This window comes from Chaetodon trifascialis, chromosome 17 (genome assembly GCF_039877785.1).
Source record: "Chaetodon trifascialis isolate fChaTrf1 chromosome 17, fChaTrf1.hap1, whole genome shotgun sequence".
Classification (NCBI taxonomy): Eukaryota; Metazoa; Chordata; class Actinopteri; order Chaetodontiformes; family Chaetodontidae; genus Chaetodon; species Chaetodon trifascialis.
Window position 1 is genome coordinate 17,386,327 of NC_092072.1, and position 12,262 is coordinate 17,398,588.

The 12,262-nt window shown below is 43.6% G+C and overlaps 1 long non-coding RNA gene across 1 annotated transcript; it reads right to left on the bottom strand.

Annotated features, from left to right (window-relative positions):
- Window positions 1-1,136: 1,136 nt before the first annotated feature.
- Window positions 1,137-11,942, bottom strand: LOC139345912 (uncharacterized). The gene is made up of 4 exons (XR_011603226.1): window positions 11,800-11,942; window positions 8,585-8,711; window positions 6,139-6,225; window positions 1,137-2,649 (listed from the first exon to the last, which is right to left on the bottom strand). It is a non-coding gene; the product is annotated as an uncharacterized lncRNA (long non-coding RNA).
- Between the last annotated feature and the right edge of the window lie 320 nt (window positions 11,943-12,262).

Consider the following 12,262-nt stretch of genomic DNA (forward strand, 5'->3'; position numbering starts at 1 on the left):
CTGTATTTATCATCCATATTGGCAACATCTGTATATATACAGAGACCTGTGCAATTCAGTGTTCTTTTGATGCAACAGCAATTTAATATCTGGTAGTTTTACTCATGAGAATATGGCAATAGTACTTTTATGAGCAGTAGTATTTTTATGGCAATTAGTATTTTTAGAATCTGTACATAATGTACATACATAGCTTATTTTTATTCTTTATCCTGTATCCTCCTTATCTTGGTCCTTCTATGCCACTGTTTTTGCTGTTTTTGCTTTTTAATACTTTGCCGGCTTTAACGACTTAATTTCCCACGCATGGGATCAATAAAGTTTGATCTTTTTTATGTTCTGTGCATTCTCATTTAGTTTGGCTGCTTGCAAAGTGAATGAAATGAAGAAAAAATGACTTAATCAACAAATAAATAGACAACTCATATTAAGTACAAAAGCTATAGAGGTGGAACATACAACCACAGACTGACAAAAGAAATCCACAGGGGCAAGTAGGGAACACCAAAACTGTACATATTTCACTGAAAGGTTATCTCTATATCATGATATATTTTACATCAACTTTGAGTTTGATTTCTTTAATTCCTGAGATTCATGATATTTATCTTCTTATGATCTACACCTGAAACTGTTGAGATGTACAAAAGAGATGTACAAAACATGCAAAATTGTTCCATGTATTCTACATTGAAAATCTGAAACATGCATACAAACATACATGTGAAGGGGTAGAAATGTGGCTGGCCAAAGAGTGGTGCTGGGATTCAGTTCTGCTGTAGAAAGTGAATAATGCATTTCTGTCTTGATATAACTGGAAGTGATCAGAGCATACAGCAGCTTTGGTTTGAACATTAGAGGTACACACTGTTGTCCCACATGCTACTGAGCACACTGCACTGGCATGTGTACAGGCTGATGCACAACTGTAAACAAATGTCATTTACATTGTGCGTTCAGGTAATTTTCTGGTGGAGCATTGCCTTCTCATGGTCTTTGTGACTTGACAAGCATACATTTATGATGTGCTTTTGTTAGTTTAGTATTGCCTGTCTTAGGTGTTCTTTTTCGTATAACTTTAAAAGTTGTCTTTCACTGTACTGTTTGTTATTGTGCTAGTTTTTTTTTTTTTTTTTGCTCTGGTGTGCCGAGGGACCACAGATGCGAAGTAGCTTGAAGCCAGAATCTGATACAGTGCATCAAATGGTGACATTTATGTTTGAGCTCTACACTGCCACTTTTAAATACATCAAATAAATAAATACTCAGACATAATCCATGCCTAAAATGGCAGAATTTGGGTTCAGACTCATCTTTCTTGCTCAAATCTTGAGGGATTGTTTTTTTCTCTTTAAAATATAATCAAGTACTTGTACAGCTGTAGCCTGTAGGTCTAGGGTCTACAGAAAGAGCACCCAATTACTTATTAGCTCTCAGGAAACTCTAAGGAAATTAAATATGGAGTTCAATTTTTGCAGAGACAGACACAGCACCACCTCTAACTGTAGCAGTTAATGTGATCTCTTGCTTCTCCTGTCATAATCATCACAGCAGATTTGTCTTTTAGACATTAAAGTCATTAACATGAAGGCAAGAGATGAAATAGAAGCCAGAAGAGAGAGGCTAAGCACTCATACAATAACTATATTATCCCATGTTCCTCACACTTCTCACATCATGTATGTTAGGGTATGTTTCAGTCAGCCTTACTACATAGGATTGTGAATCGCATTTTGTCTCATATTTGAGAAGACATCAGTTTGTACTGAAATTTGAGAGTGCTGTCAGCACTTCTCATAGGACAGGTGGATATATCCCCTGCCTGGTCCCCTCAATCCAAGTACTGAGAATCAAGTCAAACTGGAAATTAACGTAGGTAATGTGTTTTTAGGATTGTTTGAATATTTTAATGTAAACTCAAAAATAAATAAAGGCCCAACAATGGAGCCCTGTGGGATCCCATTCTCAACTGATTACAATAAATTGCTATCTGTTAAGAATGTACAAACGGTGCAGCCATTAATGAGCATTTAGCTCCTTTCAAATTTGCCATAATTTATTATTTGGAAGGAATGTAACAAATGTAACAAAATGAGAAAAGAACCAAATTTCCATGTGGTTTCTTAACATTTTCTGAGACACTGCAAGAATTAATGCACAACATTTTTGAAGTGTACACTTCATTTATTTGGGGAAAATGTATGGGCTGTGATATAGTTTTGAAAATATATTTAGCCTATTGTATGTCTAATATGCATTTTTTCTGATTCATAATTTGAGAGGACATAACGCAGAGGGAAATATGAGACACAGATCTGGAAAAATAAGTAAGCATTACCAGTCACTAATCACCATTTCATCAAGCCTAAGAGTGTATGCTGACTGAATCCTTCAAGACAGAGGTGAATGCATGAAAAGGGGTGAGGAGTGAGGGTGAGACCCTGGTGTTGGGAAGTAGCCGGTCCCTGAACTATGGCGGCCTGATTCACAACACCAGCTGTCCCGCCCCACCGAGCCAGCAGATGGCGCTCTGATGGTGGAAGTGGTTTTCCCTTAGAAAGCAGAGAAGTGGTTCCATCTCATTGCGTCCTCCCCGGGGGCACAAAGTCAGCTCTCCCTCTTTCCTAATCTTCGCTACATCTGTGACAGCTGTGAAAAGAGAACATGCAAATTAGATTCAGTGGAAACCATTCGAGGTGAGGGGAGAGACACTGAGGCATGAGGGGACTTTCTCTGGGTTCCTCGAGTTGAGTTCTCAACATGAATACAGACATGAGGGATTCTGGGAGTCTCTGCCCCACCCCTCTACACCTGACAGGCATTAGACCACCCACAGCCCCCTGCTTCAGCTCTGGTGCTTCAGCACTCCACAGCTCCAACAACATCCTCTATGCAAATTTTATAATCACACAACAGCAATGAGGGATGTGTGTGTAAGTACAGTGAAGAGGGATATAAGCTTTTACTTAGCATATGAAATGAGTTGGGATTAGAATGAGATAAAGAGCAAAGTGAAGAGCAGAGGGAGTGTTACGAGAGAGGTCACTCATAATTTTGCCTCTATGAAGCACTTTAAATCTTCCTGACTGCTCTCACAGGCATCGCAATAGCACGCTGGGCTCAACCGAGTGATAAAAGAACACCGGCAGTTTCACCAATAATTGTACACTTCAAATTAAAATGTTGTAGAATATCAGCATGATAAAAGGACTGAAAAATCAGGAGCGTGTATTTATAGGAGAGGGAGAATCACCCATCAACCCTGCGAGCTCAGACCAGTGGGGTTGAGTCCTATAAATCATTTAACGTTTTGATTTCAGACGTTTAGCTGATGCTCATTTCTGGAGCATGTGAGCATTCAGCGTCTTGATCTGAGACGGGCCAACATGTAGAAATCTGAGAACGATTATGCTGCAACGATTATTTTCATTATCAGTTGTTCTTTTGATCATTTTCTCAATCAGCAGTAAAAAATTAGCAGTTAAAACCAAATTGTCTAATTATACAGGAAACTAGAAACAATAGCTTTTTAAAAACACCAGTTAAATGTTTGATCTATGCCTTAATTTGTTGACTGGGAAAAGTCCTATGACCTGAACTCTGGGTTCAAAAGAGCGTTCTTCTGGCAGTTTTGTGGTGAAAAGCGGAGACGGGAAAGTAAAAGGGGTTCAGATGCCTGCTAAAAGCTGCAGAACAAAAAGGAGCCACTGTCTATCATTAAATGTTAGTTGTTAAATGTTAACAGAGACACATGGGAGGTCAAGTGAAAATACAGCTATTCTCTCAGTCGACAGTGGGAAATAAATGCTGTTTCCCTTCAAGTGTGCGTCTTCATCCAACCAACTATAATGACAGAAATGTAGGATGTTGTAAAATGAGTGTTGAGGAAACCGTGCTTTCCTTTGTTTGCTCCCCCTTGTCTCTGTTTGGCATGCAAAGCACTGTACGTGCACAGCAGTTCTTCCTCTCACACTTGTCTCCTCATGTGTTACTGTCCACTGAGGAATACCTCTCTGGAGACAAAGTATGTTTTTTTTTTTTTTAGCATGAATAATTTCAGATTTGAGACTCTACATTTACAGTGGCCCCTTGCACAGAAATTCAAAATTATGCACATCACCTTGTACAAAAAATATATATAATCCACTATTGTGGAAGTTAGCTTTTTATATATATGTATGTCCATTGTATGTAAAAGGATCTAAATTAAGTGCAGCATGTTCTCAACAAAGTGACAAGATGGTGCGTTTGCGTATAACTGTGCTGAAATGCTGCAATTAAATCTGACTTATTTAACTGGCAAGAGGGGAGAAAGAGGTATTTTAAGACAAATTACCAAGGAGTGGTGGACAAAAAAATCTGAAACATGAATTTCATGGTCAAAAATTCAAAATTAGGAGTTAAATCAATGTTAAGCCTCCTAACAGATTTAAATATAAATGTATTGCTCTTTTGTGCAACCATCAATTTAGAGTGTTACAAAGGGATTTGTTGCATTTTACTCTTCGTTGTAAGCAGACATTACATTGTGGGGGTGAAACTCTACGGATCTATGTTTTCCTGCCCTCACATCAATTTCTTTGTCTTTCACTGGACCGGTGTGAAGCTGATGGGAACGCGAGCAGCAGCTGAATTCCTTTAAATAGCCCTGCCTGCCTCATCATATGGTTGCTATGGCAGCCAGCCCCTCGTTTCAAGATATCGTCCACATGCTTCGAGAGACCTCCTCCACCTGAATGCTATAGATCGGCATCGCTGCTCAGCGGAAAAGAGATTTGCCAGCTGCTAAACGGCACATATGAATAATGTTCAGTGTGTCCCCACGTCCACGATGTGAGAAATAATCAATATTTGAACTATGCATTTGTGTGTGAGATCAATCCGTGGTCGTCGAAGCTTCTGTTAGCAGTTATTAAAAAAAAAGCACTTATTGGAAAAAAAAAAGCATAAGAAAGATATGAGGGAGGGAAGGAGAAAAAAATGTTAAGCAGGTTAGAAAAGGAATATGTTCGGATGTTGGTGGAAAACGAGATCAAAAGTAACAGATGAGTGAACAGCTGGCACAAGAAATGAGGTGATGGAGAGAGAAATGAAGGGTGAAAGAGGGGATGAATGCACTGTGTCATTTTGGAGAGAATGAAGGAATTGAAAGATACAGATAGGACAGTATAGTAGTACATGGCATCGCTTTCTTTTCTTAATAACTCCTTCTTCCAGGCTTCTTTTTTACCACCTCCTCCTCTCATTTCATTCCCAGCCCCCATCCTTTGTCTTGCCTCCTGCTTCTCGCGCTTCAGTTTTTGCCCAGGCTCTCATTTAGTCATATGTTTAGTTGAGGGTCAAACAGGACATTAACAGTGCAGGATTGTCGGCAGCCGGTGTGCGCGCGAAGAGATCTACATGGATGCGCCTCTCAAGCTGACTTTGTCCTGAATATCTCCCCTAAGTGCACTCAGAAAACTATTGTGAGGCTCAAAGGTGTGAAATCAATTACAGGGAGAGAGAGGGAGAGGCAGACTTTCAGGGTATCAGCAGGTTTCACAAAACCAAATTTTAAGAGCTTTTTAATGCTACCTGGAAGTGAATTGAAGATCAATTTTACAAGTAAAATACAGAACAAAAACCTGTAAAATCAGGGTTATTTCTGACTGAAGAAGAACGATCAAATGTAAGTTATTAGATGTAAAAGGAGGCACTGCATCAATCCTGGTTATATGCATGAAGACTGCATTAAACTAACTGTCATCTAGCATTGAAAGCACATTTAACATAAGAAAGTATAACAGGCACTACTGCCGCCCCTTTTAGCGTTTAATAACATCGTGACACTTGCATTATTTCACATTAGTTTAATTCATGTCAGATTATGTCATCAGTAAATATGGTACAAGATGAAGAATGTGGAAATGTAAATGTGGGTGCTTTGAAAAATTACTGTATAAATCTGTAATTTATAGGATATAAGGATTACATTTAGTTAATTAGAACATTTTTAAAAACTGCAGGTGGACATTTCATATAAGAGTTTTGTTGTCTTTTGCAGCCAAAAAAGGTGAAAAAGAACAGGAGCAGGAGGAAACAGAGGGACAGCATACAATGGGAAGGTTTATTATGCAGTCAGATATATTCTGAACTTACCTTCTCCTGAATCTACTGTATCTAACTCATTATGAGATGAGTTTAAACGGTCCTCGCAAACATCCTCTTTGCCTTTTTCCATGCAGCCTAAAAGAGAGACAGATCAGTAAAGGGTGGTCATGAAACAAACCAATGGTCCTGTTTACATTCTGAAATTATTTCAGTGGGGAAAAAAACAGGTCTACAAAAGAGGACAAGTCAGAACGACATCGCTAAAGATGGCACCCTCAATTTCCTCTTAAAACACACAGGCAGGCTGATTGCATTTGAGAGAGTTGGGCGCGCCTCAGCATCTCCTAATGCGTCTGTAAATTGAGTTGGAAAATGACGATGTCTGTTGTCTGCACTTGGGATGGACGCCAGGGAGGCAGAAAGCTTTGCTGTGGAGAGCATCCTCCCTATCTGTGCGTTTTAGACCCACGCCATTAGCAGCAGACCTCCACTTGTGTCAAACACCGTTCTTTTTTATTCCATATCACCTCATGTTGAGAAAGACACAACCTTACAATACCAATTTCTTTACTTTTCTATACACTTTGTGCCGCATCGCCCCCCCCCCCCCCCCCCAGTCTTTAAAGCAGACGATAAATGACCGCCTTAATAGAAATGAACAGTCTCCTGCGTTATGATACATTATTTTGTGCATTAATGTTATCTGTAGCAACAGACTGGAAGGCTGAGAGGTGTTAGTGAGTGCATAAATAGAAATGACTCTGTGCTTTGTGTCCATTATGAAGGAGCTGTGGTGGTCAGCTCTGAGAGCAGGAGCGATAAGGATGCTGGCTGAGCATTTGCCAAGCATCCATTTCATCTTTACTCGGGTCTAAAAGGCCTTTTTCCCCAAACACAGGTACACGCACACACGCGCGCACACACAGGCTGCTGTCCTCATGTTCCCTTTACTCAAAGGTAAACATCAATATTTCTCCAATTAAATAGGTTAACAAAACAGGATTATATCTTTGCCCTGGTCTCTCTGACATGATCTCTTTCATGGTCTTATTTCTAACTTATTGTCAGCATGGCAGTGAATAAATATGATGCAATAATAGTAAATGACCACTCTGCTTACTGTAGCTTTCCAGTAGCTCATACGATAATTAGCCGGTCATATAACTGATGTAATTTTTAAATAAAGTTATAAATGTACATATTTCTTACATTCAGAAATCTGTGTGTCGTCATTTAGATGATTACAGACAACTACTGTCAGCATATAAAATGACACTAGTTTTTGCTTATTACAGTCGCTATCTTTTATATTTTCAACAAGAACATTTCCTGACTTTAGCTGAGCTTTTAGCCCTAATCTGCTGCATTTGTAGACACCCAAAAAATGGCTCCATTACGACCATACAGGAATGGTCGAGAGAAGCATTATTCGCTCTAATCAATAGCAAATAGCGAAAGCTATCTCCTGTTCACATACCCCCCCCCCCCCCCACAAACACACACATCTGTGTGCACACATCCACAGACACACCCGTTACGGTGTGATGCATGTGAACGTATAGCGGCGCGCTGCCTCGCCATTGTCTTTCCACCATCTCACTGAACGGTGTGACCACACCGCTGCTCGACAAATGCATTGGAAACAGCAGCAGAGATTTTAATGTGTAAGCCCCGACCCTCAGTTGTCACATTCAAGACTCAGCGCACACACATTCACACTCTCTCTCCCTCTCTCTCTCTCTCATGAGCACACAAGCCGCACACCCACACAGTTGAGATAAGGCCTGAGCGCTGGTAGTCATTTAGTTCAGCTTTGTCTTTTTACAGCGTCTCCCTGATGAACTGCAGAAAATGCTAACACTTGCAGTATTTGAATTATTAGCAAAACGGCACAGCTTTAAGTTAATCCAGCGATGCTTATAATCTGCGCTCCGTGTGTGTGTGTGTGTGTGTATGTGTAGCCTAATATGAAAAGAAGAAAAAGTGGGTATGTAAATGAGAGAATGCTGCTTATCTCGGTACAAAAGTGTGTGTGTGTGTGTGTGGCTGCGTGTGTGTTTAAGAAGGTACCCACCTCTGAAAGCTGCTCCTTCTCTCAGATATTATATTGGACTAGTGTCATAAGAGAAGTGATGCGGGAAAGAATGAACTAAGGACTTTAGAGAAGTCTCTTCTCTCTTTGTGTCAAAATATAAAGAAACACAAGCATAAATAAAACAAACAAGATTGCGACCACTCGATATCTCCTCGAAGATTACAATGAGACATTGGTTTTGCGCCACAATAAAACTACTGAATGTCTCTTGACTTGTCCTATTGACTGCTAGAAATCAGGAGCAGCAGCGGTGCTTTATGGATCGCCCCACCTCCTCTTATGTAAGTGTATTATTTGATTGTCTGGCCTTTGCTTTAAGTGCAGATCTATAAATTTACAAGTTCCTGCCTGATGCTTACAGATGATTTTGGCACAGAGGTGTGCCAAAGGCGCACTAACCCTGATGACTCCCGCAGGTTGCCAGTTCTGGGCAGGGCAGGGCCGGCCCGGCCGAGCGGATGGATGGGCGGATAGCGGGACAGCGGGCTGGGCGGACGGCTGGGTGCTGGGCTGGCGAGGCAGAGAGCTGTAAAGAAACAACAAGGTCAGCTCTTTGGCAGAACACATTCAGCACCTTAATGCTGGTCTGTGAAAATGCCGACGTTCTGAAGATGGTGGACGTGGAGCTGAAGGGGCTCCGGCGACTCAGAGCGCCGTCGCCGTCTAGAGCCGCGAGCCCAGTTTTATTTTCAAAGCTAAACGTAGGTTCGCTTTATAGGTGCCAGGAAACACAATCATCAACTGTTACAGTAGGGCGGTTTGACATAATGGCTCCTGCAGTCTAGGTATACTGAGCTTGGTAATTATGGATTAGCAGAGATCTCCGGTGAGCAGAGACTTCCCCTGACACAAAGCAGTCAGTAAAAAGCAAAAGCAGGATTACTCTCACAGAGAGTTAGCACAAACACACAGAACAAACACACGTACATACAAACAGGCATACACACTGACACATGCACATGCGCAGCTATACACGCACACACCTTAGACCTACACACTCTTGTCGGCCATCACAGACAGTGTGCCGGCTCGGCAGCCATTTTGCAGGGCTGCTCTGGAATGTTCAATTAGGGTAATTGTTGCTTACGCCGTCATTTCTCAGCATTACAGACATCATATACGCAACAAAGTACCATTTCAGACACCAAGCGGCTACACTCACCTCACAGCATCCAAATTAGAGACAAAGAATCCGGATTCTGTGTCTCCGAAGTCTTTTCTCAGCACAGAGGCCCCATAGTGTAAACCAGGACGTATATGACAGCCAGCATTTCAGTTATTGTGCAGCCGTGTGTGAACCCCACATGGTGTGGACGTATATATGCCGCACGGCTCGTTGTAACGTATGTGGCGATGAGTGGGTGCGGGTGGGGGGGGGGGGGGGGGGGCTGGGGGGGCACGCCCTACAGATTGTCAGTGCTCACATATGGAGGAGGGGATGAGTGTGTGCACGTGAGCTCAGAGAAAAGAAAGAGGAAATGGGAAGGGTGAGACATGGAATAAATGGAAGAGGAGGGAGACAGAGAGAGGGAGAGAAGGGCACCGAAAGAGAGATGTACAGCTTGTTCTCGTCACCACCAATTTTTCACGCAGACTATGCAGCTTGGTCACCATTAATTCGGTTTTCGGAGAAGCGGCGGGCTAAAGATGTAGATTGCGCCGGGCTTACGATGTATACAATACTCAGAGGATAATGGCAGCCCACACCTGTCACGCACCATACTCATCGTGTAAAACATTTCTATTGAAGAATGTGGGATGCCGTCTTTGTCGAACGCTGAATTCAGCTTTTCCAGGTTACTGCACGCTGAATGACCCAGTGTCACTGTAGGTGAATGCGTGACCTGTGCACTTGCATGTCCAGACTCCCGAGCCCAGCTCTCCACCCATGTAGACCATCTCTAACCAAACTTTGCTGTCTCGCCCACGCAGTACGAATCAATAAATGCCACAGAAATGATCTGAAAAAGATGGAATCGTCACTTCTTATGTAAGAGATATTTTTGTCCAAAGAAAATGGGTCTTTCTGAATGCACAGTATTGTCTTCTTTGAATACGGAATGATGTCCTTTTAGAGTTCACGTCTCTTATACCGCATTTGTTAAAACCAAAAAAAGCTTCGACTATTCCCACAATGCAAATCTACAGTACTACAAACTACACTAGACTGCACCCCTCCCGACACAAAGATCTGCAATCACATGGGCAGGATTTAACAAAGGCCACATAAGGATAAGAGCACATCTATCACAGCCGTGGACACAAAGCGTGGATTGATAATCTCGCGTCATATGGACGGGATTGAACCAGTCTGCAGCCTTGTGAGACGGAGGCTGAGCGAAGCTCCGCTGGTGCGGCATGATGGTGGGGAGTTGGGGTGGGATGACGACCGGCTGTCAAACAGGACAGGTTGAATAAGGGCGTCAGGCAGCGAGAGGGAGAGAGGACCGAGAAAACGGCAGCGCAATGCGCACATGTGGTCTTCTGGAGACGAAGGCCACCTTACAGGGCGAGCTCAGACATGATGGTCAGACGCACATGGAGGGGCCCTGCATATACGTGACCACTGAACATATGAACCCTCCCCCCTACTCCCCCACCCCCACCCACATAGACACACGTTCAGAGTATGACACGAGACTGCACATATGATCCGCCACCCTTTGTCTAGGTTTATCGGTCAGTAATGGCCGGCAGTTCGGCACATTATGCGCCTGCCCCCATTCTTTTCCTCTCGCATGCGCACAGACACACACACACACTCTCACACACACACACACACACACACACACACACACACACACACACACACACACACACACACACACAGACAGACAGACACACACACACTGGCAGTCATGTGCATGGCAGATGACCCCTCCTCTGACACATGTGTTTTAACCTCATTCTCTATGGTATGCCTATCACACATTACAGTAGTGTCATGACCGCCAACTAAACCCCCCCCCCCCCCCCACCACTCCTCTCAGCCTCCGTGTCCTCAGAACACACCCCCACCCCCACCCAACCCCAACCCCCACCCACCGGGTGATCATCCGCTGTGACCGTGTCCTCCTATCACCGTGAGTCAGGAGTGTTCGACAGCGATGGGTGGATGGGAAGGTGGGGGTGGGGAGGGGGTGGGGGGGCACCCTATTCGACTTCTTTTCTTTTTCCGATCAGACATGATTGCTGACAGAGAGAACTTTCCCACCCATCAGCGGCGGTGTGAGCGGTGTTACAGCGCCAGACAGAGGGGACCCTTTGTCTCCCACCAGCACACTGGGAGGGATGGCGTATGTACACACACACATATACTGTACATTCTGGCATGGCTACAAACATACACTCACACACACTCGCTGACAGCAGCTACACACACGTTAACACACCACACTGCTACAATGTGAGTGCAGTGCTGAAACGTAGGATGCAAAAGTGACAATATCCACATCCTGGAGCACATCGGCAGCAGCACACCTGTGTATGTAAATCTGTTCAGTTCAGCACATCCCTATGAGGAAATGATGTTGGATCACTTAAATGTGAGCATGTACGGCATGTGTGTCAAAGTGCACGTGTGTGAGAGTGTGTGTGCGTATCCTCAGACTCACCTGACAGTACCCCTGGAGCTGGCTGTCGTGGTAATGCAGCCTCAACTGGGGCTGCAGAGCTGTGACACCTGATGTCCCTCCTCCCTCTCACTCTCTCTGCTGTAGTATAGGATCAGTAGCTACACCCTAGCACTGACAGAAGAGGGGGAGACAGAGAGGAGGGGTTCTTATCGAGCCTGGCGGATCATACCACCAGCTGACCGCAGACGAGGGGACGCCGGGGGGCAGAGAGGGTAGGGACGGCCCTGATAGCGCTCCGTCGAACTGCCTCCGAACCACCCTGCTGTCTGCGCCAAGATGGTCTCTCCCTGCTCCCACTGCTCTGATTGGATGACGTGCTTCCTCCTTCATCAAAATGTAAAATTCCAAGACAGAGAGTAGTGCAGCGTTTGTGTGTGTGTGTGTGTGTGAGAGAGAGAGAGAGATGGAGAGAGGAAAAAGAGAGAGTGTGTGTCTGAGAGAA